Raw genomic sequence first — 16,996 nt, forward strand, 5'->3', positions numbered from 1 at the left:
CCCATGAGCTGGAAACTCAACTCATTAAAATTAATAGATTTTCATATGTGTGTTTGGCAAAGGATGTTTGGCTTTTTAGTCTTTTTGTAATCTGTTTTCTGTTTAATTTTTCCTTGGGCCTTTTTAGTTTTATCTCAATTGAAGCCATGCTAGAATTCAAGTAATGCTATCTCTTTTTTCTTTTTTTTTTCTTTTTTTCTGAATAACCAAACTTTATCCCTGCTTTGATACCACAACTAACAACTGAGTTTTGTTCTAGCAGTATGCTGGAATACAGAACTTCAGACTAAAGAAGTGACATAATAATGTGTTGCTTGGACAATCAGATGTACAAACTGTATAGTGTGAGCCAGACACAAAACTTAATTATATAGAACTTCTGTTGCCCTTTTCAGGCAAAAAATATTAAGAGTTCAGTAGTGTGTTTCATTCAAGTGCGTTTTCTCACTTTCTTGGTCTGGATATTTGTTCTGTCTGATGTCTAAATTGTATAGAACTGATGTATTAAAAAGGAAGAGAAATTTTGACAGTTTGTTACCCAGTATTCAAGATAAATGAAATCTCTTTTTGCAAAGTACTTTCAGCACTGAGCTTATCAGATCACTTCAGACTGAACATTTGCAAGACTGGGAGCCTCCGGCTACAAGGCAAAGTGTTTCCTGAAGTGATTAATGTCAGCCTGTGAGGAAAGAAAACAGTGTAGTGCTTAAAATTAGACCAGAAAATAAAAAAAAAATTAAGCTCAGTTAGGTGCTCTAATGCCAATGATGATTAATTCAAACATACCCTGAAGACAATAGCATGTCAAACTGCAGGAAAACTAAACCCTGGAAAGCTAACTGTTTATGTCAAGATTGTGAGCTGATTTTATCATTGTATTGTAATATTATTTTCCTAGACAAAACAAAACAAAACAAAACAAAAAGGTTTATATTGAAGTTTGCTTTTCCAAATACATGTGCTGCAAAAGCAGTGAAGTCCAGAGAGATATAATCAAGAATGAGTTTTTGTAATGTCAAATTCTTGCGTGATGTCCTCTTTTTCATATTTAAGGACTTTGAAAGGAAAGGGACTAATTATTTGTAGATACTTTAAATTACTGTAAAATTACTAAAAACCCCCATAAACAATGTTCTCTGACTGGAATTCCTTCAACAGAAGGATCCTTTTGACTCCTAACTTGTTAGCCAGTTCATACTCTGATACAAGTCTTGACAACATGTCCCTGTGTGTTCTGTAAGGGATTGTAAAATTATAGAAATATACAGTATTGCACAGTAACAGGAAAATTGGTCCAGATTCTTGAGAAAATTTGTCAGCTCTGCTGCAGGCTTCCTAGCTGATTTTAGAGAAGCACTTTCAGAGATGTCTTTCATTTCATTCTGTTTTAAGTGATGATTTAACACAATTTTGCCTCTGCTCAGTCTAGTTTATCTGTAGAGAGCAAACCCAGAGATCTTCTTACATGTGGTTAGTTAGTATGAACCTCAATAAATCCCAAATATTGCCTCAAGTTTGTAGGAGCAAATAATAGTCCTATACTGCCATGATCTACATACTTTGCAAAACAGACCCAGGAGCCCTTACAGTTTCCAAAACAAGGAATTGTAACTCATCAGGAAAAGAGTTTTATTCTAACCATGTATTTTAATGTTCATAGTTACATCAAAGTCACATCACCATCAAGAAAAGGAGAGAGGGCCTACATTAGCATTTTACTTTGGATGAGAGACCAATTTCACAATTAGTCCCTATTAACAGTATTTGGATTTGCACTGCAGGTGGTCTCAGAGAATAAAATCAAAATCCTTTTGGATGAAACTAAACCAGAGAATACACTCTGAGAGTACAGTACAGCTAATACTCTAAAGCTCCCAGGACCAGATGCGAGCTTCTTTAAAGTGTAATATACAAATATACATATACACAGATCATCCACAAAATGCACATAATTTGGATGCTGAATATTCAACACCAAATATTTCAGTATACCTTGATGTTAGGAGTGATCCTATAATTATAGTTTAAAATACTTTAAAGTTACTCAGCCAGTATTCATTATTTAGACAAAAGGGGCTGTATGGTTTTTGGCAAAATCAAAACTCCACAGAGAAGAAGGCTTTAGCCACATGCAAGGAGCTTAGCAGAACTAATCAGCTCATCTCTTGGGAAAATCAAGCAGGTCAAGCAGGTAAGAAAGTTCAGGTATCTATGTAAAAGTTCAGCTCTACAAAGCCCCATTTTGTTTCCATGGCTTTTGGCACCTTACCTCATTTTTTCTTCTACACAGCCAATAGCAACCATGTTAGCAGATGCAGGTCTCTGGTTGAGAACTTTCAGTTGCTGACTTCTGAAATAAAATATAGTTGAATAGAGCTGGACCATGTCTTTTTGATCAACACATGCATTTCTCAGAAGCACTTACCAGGATTATCCAAGCAGCTATCCAGTTAAGTGAGTGAGCATCAGCATCCTTTGTCACCCCACTTTCTTTCTCCTCCTTCCTTCTCTTGCTCCTGCTTTTGTTTGCTGGTTCCCACTCCCTCAGCACACATTAAAATCCTTCCTGAGCTGGTTCATATTGCTAACCCAGTAGAAAACTGTTTTCTTTTTCTAAGGCAGGTGAAGGATGACTAAGCTAATGTTCCATAGAACAGGTGAATTAAACTAACTCACAAGGACAAAAGGGCGAAAGACAAATTGAAGACAAGAAATACATAACCACAATAGTTATGAAGAGGAGGAAGTCCTTCCCCTCAAGTAACTTTCACACTGGGCCACCTGTAACATTGGTTTCAGCCCAGTTACCCCCAGACCCTGTACCTTTTAGAGTATTTTACAGCTAGAAACTCTATCACACAACACCTGCAAATGTCATTCATGTGCTTCAGAACTGTGTTGCTACAGACAGATCATAATAAATCGTAGCCTACCTCAACTTCTCCCACCAGCAGTGAGAGGATGACCTATCCCCCATCTCTGTTTGCCCTCAGCTGGATTGCATTTCACATCTCATGCACCATCTTTTGGTGACCCTTCCCCATCCAGCACAGGTTTTGCACACACAAAAATAGATGCTATAACCCTTCTATCATCTCCCTTAATAATCACTCCCCTTAGGTACCATGGGAATCAAAACCTTTGCTGTTCAGTTAATGGATCAATTGCTATTACAAAGTACAGGAATTGGATATTTCTAGTACTAAGTATATACATAGTGTGCTGAGCCAGTTGCTGTCAAAATCAGATTTATATTATTACTGTTGTGCTATTTCAGGGAGACTTTTTTCATTTTTTTTTATCTTGACTTTTTTTTTTTCATTAAATAATTAAACCATATATCCTTACATTATCCAAATCACTTATCATCAATACTTTCAATTAACCTTCCTCTATAGAAACTTTTGTGTTTCCTCTAATTGCAAGGTTAATATTTTGCTGTATTTCTCCATATCTGAGATATTAAGGGTTTAGAACAAAGACATGATCATCAGCTTTGACAATTGTTTTCCAGGAGCTTTTGTAAAGCAACTCAATTGGCTTGTCTATGCTGGAAGTTTTTGTCAACATATGCTGATTTTTACTACAGACTGCCATTTAACCCTATTCTCATACAAACATCTTTTTCCTAGTTTTAGTTTATGTTATTTTAGAAATATACTATCAATAGTTATTGGGACAGAAGGAACTACTTAAACCCACATGACAACAGAAATTTAAGCTTCACAGTGTAATCATTAATACTTCCCAGCATGCACAAAGCCTATGATGTTCTAATGGCTTTCTCTTCTGGTATCTAGTAGAAACCCCTAGGTGAACACTAAGGAAAATTAAACCAATAAAAAATTTTGCCTTCTTAAAACTAGCAGCACTTTACAATCACACAAGTCTTCAGTACAGAGGTATATAAATATCCAGATTGTTTCAACACTATGAAAACTTCTGAATGTCAAAACCCAGTTTATTTTTCTGTGAAACTGGAGAAAAGAAGCCTTATTTTGATCTTCTTGCTTGATGCACTGTAATCATATAAACAGGGAATTCTTTAAAAAAAAAATAAAAGAACCAATTTTCCTTGGGTATGAAGGGCTCCTGCAGCATCCATGTTGCACGCTCTGTTTTTAAGGGACATTGGGAGATGGAAGAGCAGGCAACAAAGTAGTACAAAAAAAGTACAATAGTGAACAACTCTAACAGAGTGAGTAGTCCTGGCTCCTAAACATTTTTAGCTAGTTGGGAAAAACACGGCAAAAAGCAATAGGGAAAAGGTGAAAACAGATATATTCAAAATAGTCTAACAATGTGATTTCCTGAATTCTGGAATAATCTACCTAGTGAAAGGTAGTCTCTCCTCTCCTGTGCTTTTGAATAAAATTTTAATGTCTTTCTGAAGTGAACTCTGAAAGATATTCACTCCAGCCATGCACCAGTCTGCAAGTGAAATTCGGTGGCCTGTGTGGGATTAGTTTAGAGATCCAGTGATCTGTCCCAAACTCTGCAGAACTGTGACTGACACCAAATGAATTAGCAACAGGATCAGGCTGCATAAGTTAATTAACTTAGTGAAAAGATATCTAATGAGTAAGTGACTCTACAAACACCCAGCACAATTATTTCTATTTGCACCCTCAAACGCTCCTCGCTCCAGCTGCTTGTCAAGCAGATGAAGCCTGTCATTCACTCCTTTGTAACTCTACCCATTGTGCAAAATCTCTTTTCTTCTACTGAGAAACCCCTTATTTTGGTCTTATGGAGAAACCTTTAAGAGCTGAGAGAGGGAAAGGGAGTCTTTAGCTCCATACAAAGGGAAATAGGGCTCCTGTCAGCAGGACACTAACAAGTAAATGACAATTTCTGTATTTCTAGGGTCTGAGAACAATCTCTGTAGGCAGTGTCAAGCCCTGTGTCAGTTCCCTGCCCTGACAGCCTTCCACAATAGATCATATCTGCCTGGGAGAATAAAACCTTCCTTCTCCAGAAAACCAGCTCAGCTAGCTCCCAGGCTTGATGTTCCCTGGCCCAGGCCATCCGGTGTGCTACCCCTCCACAGCCCTCAGGCTGGCTGGCTGCCTAAATAACAGCACATTTTGGCTATGCTGAAACAATCCAGTACCAATAATGGCAAAGGCAGAGCATGGAGTACATGCCATGTGGACTCAGTTTACCATTTAATGTTCTGCATTAATAGTCACTGTACTGTAAAATGAGGTAAGGTCTGTAACAGATGGAAACATGACTTGAATTTCTACTGTGCCTTACAGCCCCAGAGAAGACCAAGGATGGCTGCATTAAGGCAAGTCATTTAGTGTCAGAAACTAAGCCAGCTGCAGGGAACTCTTTCCCTAAGCTTTCTAGGCAACTCCTCTTGATTGACTGGAAGGAGAGAGGAAAAATCACTTCTGTGCAGGTCTATTAAAGCTGTCTCCACAAAGGCCAGGAGGATTTTTCTTCCAAAGAAAAAACAGAAAAAGAAAAAGAGAAAAAAACAAAAAAAGTAGCTAGCTCACTCACAAGGTGGAGAAATTCCAGAGAGAGCAATTCTGACACACGTGCCCTCCTGCACCCTATGGGCACATTACATATGAGTGGAAAGATCATTAAAAATTGAATGTACCCAGTTGATACAATATGCCAAGACCTTTTCCAGAAGCATACCTGGGGTAGTCACTGCACCTGTGCCATTCAGGACTTCCTCTGAACCATAATTCAGAGTCATCCTGAGAAGACTTCTTTTAGCATTTTTCTAATGATATTTTTCTTCTATCTGCTCCCTTTAGTTTTTTTTTTAATTTCTGGACAACCATATTTGTAATGGAAGAGAACAATCACAGAAGGAGCAATGAGGTATGTCATCTCAATTACTGCTTATAATATGCTGTTCTAAATGCAGCTTGAGTTCTGTGAATATGCACTGCTGGGACATCTCCAGTCATCAATGCTATTCCCTAATCAAGGGAAACATCAATTTTTCCCAATTCATGTAAGAAGGAACCTCCTGTTGACTTCCAAGAGGATTGAAAATTTTTGTATTCAGACCTCAGTGTAGAAAGAAAAGTTAGAAAAAAAAGCTTTCAGAGCTCTTGCAGTCAAATTCATCAGTGAGATAAGCAAGAGTTCCTCCTTTATATGTCCCAACAAACATTCTTTCTTTTTACATCGTCTTGTAGGACATGTTTCATAATCATTCTTTGGTACAAATAATTCCCTTTCTTAATTACTACAAGGCAGTAAATAAAAGAATAGCCCTTTCTGTAGTAAGAGCATCTAGAAATGTAGGAAGTGTTCTTTTTTTATGGAACTGACTTCTTGTTTAGTAAAAACAAGAAGATCATTTATTTTAAGTGATCCTTTGCCAACAGCCTGTGTGCCTGTTACCAATTTCAAACACTTTATGATCTCCCTCAAGAAAAGCTTTGTACTCTTTCCCACTCATTAGAAGATGGCTATTATAAATAGCACTTCCAGCATTAATATTAAATACAGAAAGAAATACGTTGAAAACCAAGTTATGGCTGTAGGGCAAACTGATACAAGCCAGGAAATTCGTCAGCTAAATCCAGCCCTTAGCTAGGGCTGTTGTGAAAACAAATAGGTGGGAGTTAGCAAGGTGCCCAGGGAGAGTGCAGTGTGCATTTCCTGGCTTTTGTCAGACTGTCAAAACAGCAACCTGACCCAAACATTAGATTTGCCTGTTGAAAAAGAGTGTTTCATGCAGGCAAGAGGGGAAGGCACACCTACCTACCTTCCTGTTGTCGCTTCCCAGGATTCAGGGAGGGATGGCACATGACCACAATGCCTGCCCTGGCCTCAGGGACAAGAGAGCATGAACCCACCAAGCTGGTGATCCACCAGCTCCCAGGATGATTACCTCACAGAACATGCATTGGGGGATGTCCCCTGGGTAGTTATAGTTTCATTTGTTTGGTTTATCCTCACAGAAAAAAAAAAAATCAAGATCTTTATTGTGGGCATACCAAAATTCTCTTTGTCTTCACCTCATGAGCATCCCAAGGTTTTTCAGGTGGAAGGCAGGTGTGCAGGCTGGGTTGAAGGATTTTCTCTGTGTTGCCCAAGAGAAAATTGACCTGTCAGGTCAAAGGGTCTGCCAGGGCTGGCATGAGGCACACCAACCCCTTTAGACGCCCTGGTGTAACACAAGTAACAAGATGCCCTGTTCTTTCCTAGCAGAGGACACTTGGGAACCCACCATCCCTCGTGCTGGAGCACAGCTCTGCAGCTTGGCAGCAGCTCTGTGCATTCCTGTGGGCTCAGGAAGCCTGTCCCTAGCTGGCTAGAGGCACCAGCGTCGCCCCACAAGTGCTCCAGCAGTGTGCCAGTAGCTCAAGGAAGCAGAAAAAGGGTGATAAATGTTCAGCCTGATCAATGTTCATTTTGTCCAAAAAGTTAAATTACTTTGATAACTTGACAGTCTATTGTAGCAGATTTTCCCAGTAGGCAAAAAGACAAACTGAGGGGGATGGGAACTGACCTAGAAATATTTTTGGTTTTATAGAAACAAGTTTTCTTGTTCCCATATGGAAGTTATATGTGTAAAATCAGGGGGCTCTGGTATTTTTTCTAGATCAAGAAGGTGGCAGCTTATCTCTAATTGCCCAGGAGAGGGGAGGAAAAATATCTTGGCCTAAATCTTTTTCTTTTAAGCAACACATTTGGGGAAAAAAGTTTCAGTATCATAACTAGTATTTGATTTAAGCTAGGTTAATTAAATGGTTTCATACCTCATATAATTAAAACCACACTGTACATAGTTGTATTGATCCTAATTCCTGTCAGTTCAAGTTAAATTGAAAAGAGGTTGAATCAAGCTGTGCTTAGGCTGTTGGTGCAGCTTTTTGGGCCAGTTTGGCAAGCACACCCATCTCCTAACCAAGTGCAGATCTCATACAGCATACCCTGAGGTCACAATAAATATTTAATTGTATGACTTGTATTTTATCTGACTCAGGAGGCTAACAGAAATACAGGTGGTCAGCTGAGCACAAGCTGAGAGAAAACAGGTGAGTCAGCCTCATGCTGAAGTGTTAGCTTATTATTCCATGATGCCTGGTCTTTGGAGGAATACTTATTTTATAATGCAGGAGAAGAACGACGAGACTGCTTATGGAATTAACAGTTCCCAGCTTCTAATTAGAAGGAGAATAATTGCAGTGTCATTTGTACGGATGTTAGTAATTTATTTCATTTTCAAGACAAATATATTTGTGCTGTATAATTTTCATTCATATGCCAACCAAAACAGGACACTTTTTTCATTCCTCGTGCTACATGATTTCCTTCACTGTAACCCTCTATTGAATCCACCTGGGATAAAAAACATATAACTAAGAAATACTCAACTTTGAAAATGACAAAATGGAAAGCTTAGGATGTTTCAGAATTTTCCATATTTTCTTTGGTTGGGTTTTCTTCCTCCTTACATAACCTGTTATTCTTTCAAGTATTGCAGACTCACTTCTTCAGCTGTCATTTACATATTTCATTGGTGCTTTTCAGCAAAAATAAATAAATAAACCAATTATTCCTTCAGAATTCCACTAAAACATTCTAACCATGGCTCCATGGCCTGGAGCCTTTTTTTTTTTGGTATTTTAGGTAAGAAAAAGAAAGTCCCCTCTACTTTAGGCTCTAAGTCTACATTAGAGACAATATCATCTAAGTGCAGATTACATCAAAGATGAGACTTCAATTAATTTCAGAGTTATTTATTTAAATGCAAGTTTTTCATTGGCAAGCTGCCACTGAAAGACCTCAAGAGGAGCATGGAGACAACAAGGGGAATTCCATTATTCTTTCCCCACAACCTCTTCCCCCGGGCACAGAACCAACACCAAGAAAATAAACCAGCCACCAAATATAGCACAATGGGCTTTTTCCTCCTTAATTACCTTTAAAATTCCCAGCCGAGCACACAGACCTCACACAGGATTTCTGTGCTATGTATTAGCACCAGTTCAGCTGAGTGATGAACCTCAGAAAAGAAAATGCTTCATGATGGAGCTGCTGACACAGCAGAGAGCATCCCCGCACAGCGGTGTGGTTTCAGAGGGGCCGGTTCACCCCTATCCCCATCCCCATTCCCATCCCAGCCCAGCCCGAGAGGCGTTTCTCCCTTTGAAAGCTGCCTTTTGTGTCTCACACCCCGATGGGCTGCTCCCGGCCAGGCTGTTTGCTGTTCTTTGGAGGGTTCTGCTGTTTCCTACATCAGATGGAATTTACCTTCCTGTAATTATTTGTTCTGGGAGCTTTGATCTCCACTTCCCTTGTAACTGCAGTGTAGTCACACTTTGAACTACAACAAAGTACCAATTTAGGGCTCTTGCTGAAAACATTATAATAGCTAATCCTAACAAAAAGGTGTTAATTGGTCTCCTGGTGATTCTAAGCCGAAGTCACAATAGGTTCTTATATTTGTTTACCACCACTGTATTTCCTCCTCATCCCAGTAAAAGTGCACTAGATCTGATAAACTTTTAGGCAAGCTTGTGGCTTCTCAGCTTGCGATTTAGGGCAAAACCCAAGTACATATCGGGGTCAGAGGAGCAATTCTGGCCCAATCTGATGACACTACAGACTGGTAGTGTCAGAGAGTGACTTCAGAGTCAGCCATTGGAGACTGCCTAGTCTAGAAGAAGTAAAAATTTGAACAACTCCAAAACTATTTCTGAAGCATAATAAGGCCTCTGCATAAGATGAAAGCTGTGTAATGCCTTTGGCCCTGATAGAGAAATCATTGAGCTGGGGACGAGCATTATTCTTCTTCATTTTGGAATCTATCCTCTCCTGTTCAGCACAAAGGAAATGTTTCAATAACTCAAATTAATGAAAGTGGCTCATCATTCTGGACTGCACTAATGGATTTTCAAAACATTTTTTTTTTCTTTTTGTCTTACACAAATAAGGCACTTACTTTTAATGTAACCACTGAATTTAGGTCATATTCAGGTACATCACATCTGTCTCTCTTAAGAAAAAAGTGACATATTTGAGTGAAGACACTGAAAGTGGATATTTCCAAGCCTTCAGGCTGTTTCTTCAGTGTTCTCAGTGCAATGACAAAAGAACCAGATGGAACAGCAACTTCAGTGCTTAGACTGCATATTTGTGGAGTGCACACGAGTTTGCTGTTCATCAAAAGGTTAAGTGTAAGATAAACATGAAATGGTGCAGGACATCAGGATCCAATCTTGCTATTCTGACTTCCTATGGACATTTCTGCAGTCTCAATGAGGAGGAAACTGCCACCTCTTCCTCCCACTTTTTCATTTGGTATTTTCACAGGCAATTAAAAAAAGTTTATTCATTTCTGCTCAGCCAGCTCTTCCCACTGACCAGCTCTCCCAAGGTAAGTTTTCCTTATATCCTCTTCCTGTGATTACACGGGAAGTGTAATCTTTTTGAAGTCAAACACTTCAAAAATCCTGCTGAAAACACCAGGAGAGCCAACCCTGGCTCACTGAGTGTCCTCTGAACTGAGCCCTCACTGAGTGCTCTTGAACCCTGACTGAACTCCCAATTCCTCCTGGTGTAGAGGGATGCAGATTTACTGTGGCACAATTGCTGTCAAGATACATCCCTGCAAGAGCACTTTACTCTTGAAGACCTGCACAGCCTTCCTGCTGAGAGCCTGTCCACCGTGCCCAGCCCATGTGGAGAGGGTTTGGTCCCCAATGACAGCCCTTCCTCCCCAGCCAAAGGCTGCCCTTCCTCTCTCTCCTCTATAGAAGCAAGATACACCTGAATTCCTCAAATTGTCTGGTAGATGTCCCATACTGTGCAATGCCTCCACAGTGCTCTGCTGCATGGAAAATCCCACTAAGCCTGTGGATAAGCCCAAAAATTATATCACCATGATGTACTTCAAACTGCCTCACAAGCATGGGAATTCAGAAGGGGAATATTGGCTGTGAGATAGGAAGCAGTGTTCAGCAAGCGTGATGGGAAGAGGATGATCTATGTACAGGATCCAGGCTGAAGGAAAGGAAATATTTCTTTTTGCTATGCTGCAAGCAATGATCTCATATCTCCAAACCAAGATCAGGTACTGATACTTTTCTATCAGTAAAGGCCTTTGTGAGTTGTTAAACATATGCATGCAGACTCAGTTGCAAACAGCTAACCCAGGATAGAGTGAAATGGCAGTCCTGAAATGAAAACATCACTAGAAGGGTTTATGACAGAAAAAATGTTGTTTTTCTTTTTCATGTTTGTTTTGCATGACTTTCTAGATTCTCCTGAATACAATCCAGACCCCTGGCAGCTGCAAGCTACAGTCTGAGGCACTGATAAATTTATATTCCAAAATAAATGCAGTATTCTCATTTTGTCACAATGGCCCCTGTGAGTGAGGGGAGGGTAAAAAATCTGTCTGATTTCCCAGTGATGTCACAATTTAGAGCCTTTGCATTTTACCCTTGGGGAAGTTGACAGTTGCTCTGAACATGTTTTTGTCTTCACAGTTAGAGTTTGAATCTATGCCTTAGTTTTCTAGCTCCTACAGGCTGGTTTGTGCTCAACTACTTTTTCCATGTTTTTGTTTAGGTTTTTGGGAGGATTTTTAAATCTAATCCCATTAGATAATTAAACATTACATGTAATTTTATTATGTGATAGTTGTTAGATTGGGACTTCTTTTTGTTTCAGAGTTTGATTTGGGGTGGGGTTTTTTGTGTTTTAAAAGGGAAAAAAGCCAACAATAAAGCTTTTAAAATAAAATATCATCCCAGCGGTCCTGCTCCCAGGATATTTATAGCCCCACCTTCCTAGGAAAACAAGGGGGTTTACAAGAGCAACTTGATACTACAAATCTAATCATAACCATAAATCACACTTAAAATTTACATTTCAGGATTATGTCGGTTTAGCAATGAGTCTGGGCAGTAAAAAAGAGTAAAATTCTTGCTATGACAGGTGACCAGCTGAAGTTTAAAACCTTTGTTTTCAAAGTGCAGTTCTTAGCTGGGAAAATGGGTCTCTACTGTATCTTACATAAACATCCTCTTGCACATTATGTGTCTGCAAAAAGTCAATCACAGCACTTTTTTCTCATCTGGGTACTTCATGGTATGTGTTTGAAGCCCACAGCTCATATTACAGCATGAAGATGCAAGGAGGGGAATTAAAACTATATGATTACCTGGAGAAGGGTGAAAATGACTGAGACAAGTTTTTTGCTGTTTTAACTGTGTCAAAATCAAAGTTAGCAAAGAATTTTAGTCATGTCTGAGGCTTGGAATCAGATAGTTTTCTTTGCTGAGGAAAAGGGCTTCTGGTAGTAAGACTTCATCTTCAGCTAGTTTGATTGGTTTACCCTAATTGATAAAAACAATCCAAGGGAACCATATGTTTTATGGCTGCTGGCAGCCCTCAGTAGGTTCATCCTGCCAGGGCATACAGAAAGGTAGGAATTTGAGGCTGAGGCAGGGAAAAAAGGCTAAAAGAGAGTAAACAGTAGTTTAGTGCCACTCACAAAGTTTCTGAGAAAACAGTCCTTGTTTGTGGTCTGTTCAGAATCAAACACACACTTGAGCCAGACCCTATTCTCATGCTTCTTTACAGGACTTCAGTCTTAACCAGAACTATGTTTGTTTGTTAAAAAAAATTCCTTAGTTTTAATTGCTGATATCTCCTAAATCAATCTGGAGCAAAATTCTGATGAAAGTCAGCAGTAAACAAAGGCATAACCAGTTGCAAAGCCACCGGTTTGCATTCAGATTTCTTGTAGTGCTGTTGCAGTACGTGTGTCACTTAGACACCACAGTCACAGGCATGGCAGATATCTCAGGAAACTATCTCTCTGTGATCTTCTAGTCACTGTTCAATTTCTCAGCTGAAGAAGCAACTCAGTCTCTCAAACCATACTTCCTCTAAAAGAACTAACCTAATTAAAATTATAAAATATTAAAAAATAATTATCTTTTCAGACAGTTGTGCCCAGAAATCTGCAACTGAAAATCTGTAAGGACAGGCTGTATTCTTTCAAGTGTCCTAGCACTTCCAGCTGTCATCATAGTAATTCAGCATTTCTGGTAAAAGGCAAGTGAAAATGATAGAGATGTAAATTCCCTGTAATTTATACCATATGGTAAATTAAAACAAATCTTTAAAAATTAAATTATGATTGGGTTGGTTCTGACTGGCATGCTTCATCTAATCTCTGAAAGCCTGTGGCTTATAATATGGCTATTAGGCTGCATATTGCTATTTCAGAATAAGGAAAGAAACCCTATTTTATTTTAAGGACAGTATCCAGTGCAAGGCTGGATAGTCTGTACAGACAATGTTTGAAGAATTCCACAATTCAGGATAAACATTAGGCCTTTTGGGCTTTGTTTCCCAACATGTGATTCTTTCATAAAATGTGCTTTTTCCTCCTTCCCCCCTACACACCAGAGTGTTCTCATATCATTACCTCCCCACCTTTTTATACACATTTTGCTTATGTCCCTTCCCACTTTGTTGCAATGTCTTTGCTTTATGGAGTTTTCCTAGTCAACACCACAGATCTCAAATATAGGTCACACTCAGCCTGCAGTTAATCTACCTCACCTACATTGCCACTTAGGAACTCCAGGCTCCCCCAGTTTCCTTAGCTAGATCACAACAAATGCTCTCAGTTCTTCCCCATGTCCCCAGTCTCCTGCAGTGATAGTCTCAGCTATCCCTCTCTCTCCTCTGTTCCCCACAGGATCTCCAACATCCCTCCAACATCCCTAAAAGCCCAGCTTCAGCTGCACACTGATATTTGCCAAGGAGCAGTCTGCCTGCACCCTAGCTGGTGTGGAGCCACCCAGGCACTAGCTGGTATGCATGTGGCAATAGGCCTGACCACCCAGGATTCCAGGAATTCAGAGAACAAGATGTGCACCAACAAGCCTGGCTCCTCTCAGTGTGATACTCTGCCTACCAGATACCTGGCAGATACCTGGCAGATGCAACCAATGGCACCAAGGATGGCATCCCAGGCCTCTGCTGCTTCTGACAGGCCCCATTCAGTGCACCAGGAGTGTTGCCAGCTGCTTGCATGGAAAGTGGGATTGGATCCAGGAGAACAGAATGGGTGCCAGCCTCCCTTTCCTGTGATGTTACCTTTACAGAGCCTGCCTATAATCTGACTGCACCTTACAGCTGGCACCTCCCAGCTCTACTCCGCTGCCCTTGTCCTTGGAAGGTACACCAAGCACAGCCACAGAGCTCCTTCTTCAATGTCTTTAGAGAAGTCTTCTGTAGCCTGCCCGCAGCCACAGTCTTCCTTGTCAGGATGTAAACAAAAGTCTGAGCCTGGGGGTTGGGATGCAGAGGGGCCGAGTTCCCTGTCATTCTGAATGTTCTTCCACAAGACACTGTGCTCCTTTGCTTACCTGCATGCCTCTGCTATCTCTCTAGCATCCAGAGTGCACAAGCTTTATGGGGACAGCAACTATCTTTTCATCCTGTACAGCATCAAACATATCCTGCTCTCCTGCCCAGGATCACAGTCACCAAAAGAGGGTCATTAGCAATCCAGCAAAGTCTTACCAGACATTTTGTTTACAAACAAAATACCTGAAATTAGAAAGGAGAGGCTTTGTTGTCATAAGCTCAACTGAAAATTTGCTCTTCCTGATAGTGGAGCCCTGGAAAGTGTTAAAGATAGACTTTGAAAATGTTAGGCTTTGTGTTTTCTCAGATCACTGCACCTGCGTAAGCAGTATGATAAATGATATAATTGTTAGATGTGATCATTGTTTAGTAATTAAATATAATTACTATATAATCATAAGAAGAATAATGAGAAACTATGTTGGAAATTTAAGGGGGGCTATGCTTAGCTGAAATCTATGCATACAATAGAGCAAGTTTAATAATTAACATGAAAGTTATATAACGATAGAATATAAAAACACAATCATCTCGAATGTATAGTCGGAGTCAGATTTGGGTGGAAAACACCCCTGATTCCCAGAGCTCTTAATAAAAGCACCTGCAAATAATCGCTTATGTGATTATGTGTTTCTGAACGCCAACATTCCTTTGGGAGAATTGCTTACAATGAAGAAAGGCCATTTGGTGACACTGGGGAGTGAGCCCTTTTTCCAGCTGTTGACAAATAGTCTTGGTTCAAAGCTTCCAATAGGGCATGTGGAGAAACCCTTTCATCTTCACAAAGGTGAATTCAGGCTGTTCTTGACAAAATGAGATGGCTTCTTTTATTTCCTGTTATCGTTTTATACACTTCTAAATCCCCAGGAGCAGTCTGCAGGTACATTCCAGAGGGATATTTAATATTTTATTGCCAAGCAAGAACTAAAGAACTGGTTCCCATAGTCACTATCTGCAAAAGTTTTCCCCACAGGGCTCATGTAAGCAGAGAGCATGTCCCTTTCTACACCCACTGTTCCTGCATATATAATGTATATATATATATATATAATACAACGCCAGGAAAACCCACTGCTTCCATCAAGGCTCATAAATCTCCTTGCTGATCCCTGACAGTTTTGCTTGCCTTGAAGAAGGAATGAATACACATGCTTGAGATCAGCATCCTAAGCCATTATCAGACCTTTAGAAACGTGCCAGCTGCATTACCTAAAAACAGTTCAGGTACCCATGAGAAAAGATTACCTGCCAAACTGTAAGCTGGAGAAGCTATTGCCCAATATAACTCTAACAGCTGAGAGACAAGCAATACACACCTCGGAGGTTTGCATATGAACTCTGAAGAGGAGGTATTTAAAGTTAGTTCATTAGGGTAAATACTTTGTTACTGTGTTAGCCATTAGTGCACAATTCTCTTTATACTTGTCACCTTTGAGACTGTCTGTAACCCACCACATCTGCATTGGATCTTGCATCTTATCATGCAAATATTTTAGGATCTTGATGGTTTTCAGTACAGCACCTGTTTCATAGGAAGTCACATGTGTACTGATTAATGCTGCCTGATTGACCACAACAGCTCTCTTATCCCTCCTATCAAGCCAATTCAGTGAGTCCTTTCAATCCTTGTGCCTATGTATAGGCAAGACACCAAAAATGGCTTTCTAATTAATCAAGTTATTCACAAGTCCTCCTTTTTATCCCCACATAAATCCCAAGCTGTAGCCATGCGAAACAGAACTAACAGAACAAAACAGAACTAACCAATGCTCTGCCTTACCACATTCTCCAAGGCCGTGTGCATATTGCTTTGTTCTGTTGTACATTCAAACCATCTCTCTTGTATACTGTGCACTTCTCAGGCAACTGTTTTCATGGCTCATGCAGTCATGTACATGTGAGAAAGGCTATATTAGTAATGTTGAAGGATGCAGTTCACAACATATTTTCCTTTCCTTGGCAAAGATGGTTTAGAAGTTCCAGTTCCTCCAAGAGCTGCATTTTTCTTTGCTATGCCCCAGCCTTGCATGCCATTGGTAATGCTATGCAGTCCTGTCTGCAGCCTGGTTTGCAGCATGTTCCACGAGCACCTCTATCACCACCACTAGAAGGGTGGTGGCTGCTAAGGAGGGTGGGAAAGAATGACTGAATGAAGAGCTGAGGATGAAGAGAGATTTCCCAAGCTGACTTTGTTGTTGAAGAAACCATGGAATGACATCCTCAGATGGAAAAGATTTTTCTAATCTGTCCTCCTGCCAATTATCATCCCTCCCATATCCATAACATGAGCTAGCACAGCTACACAAACATGTAAGATATTACAGAATAATCAGTTTAGCTGCTGTGAGAGGCCTTAGATCAGATAGGTTCTTAGGAAATCTGTTTGGTAAGAAGGGAGATTATACAGCTTCTACGGAGTAACATTGCCGAGCATGTAATTTGAACACTGACTTTTTGAGACAGAGACCTTTTACACCTACTTTCAAACTGTATTCTAAAGTCACACCCTGATGATACATCAGTGGTGTTCTGCACAAAGAAATTGTACCAACACAACAGAACCCATTTCAGTGCTATCACCAGATTAATTCAGAATCAGCTAGTGGCCACCTAAACC

The sequence above is a fragment of the Agelaius phoeniceus genome, chromosome Z, assembly GCF_051311805.1.
Source record: "Agelaius phoeniceus isolate bAgePho1 chromosome Z, bAgePho1.hap1, whole genome shotgun sequence".
Classification (NCBI taxonomy): domain Eukaryota; kingdom Metazoa; phylum Chordata; class Aves; order Passeriformes; family Icteridae; genus Agelaius; species Agelaius phoeniceus.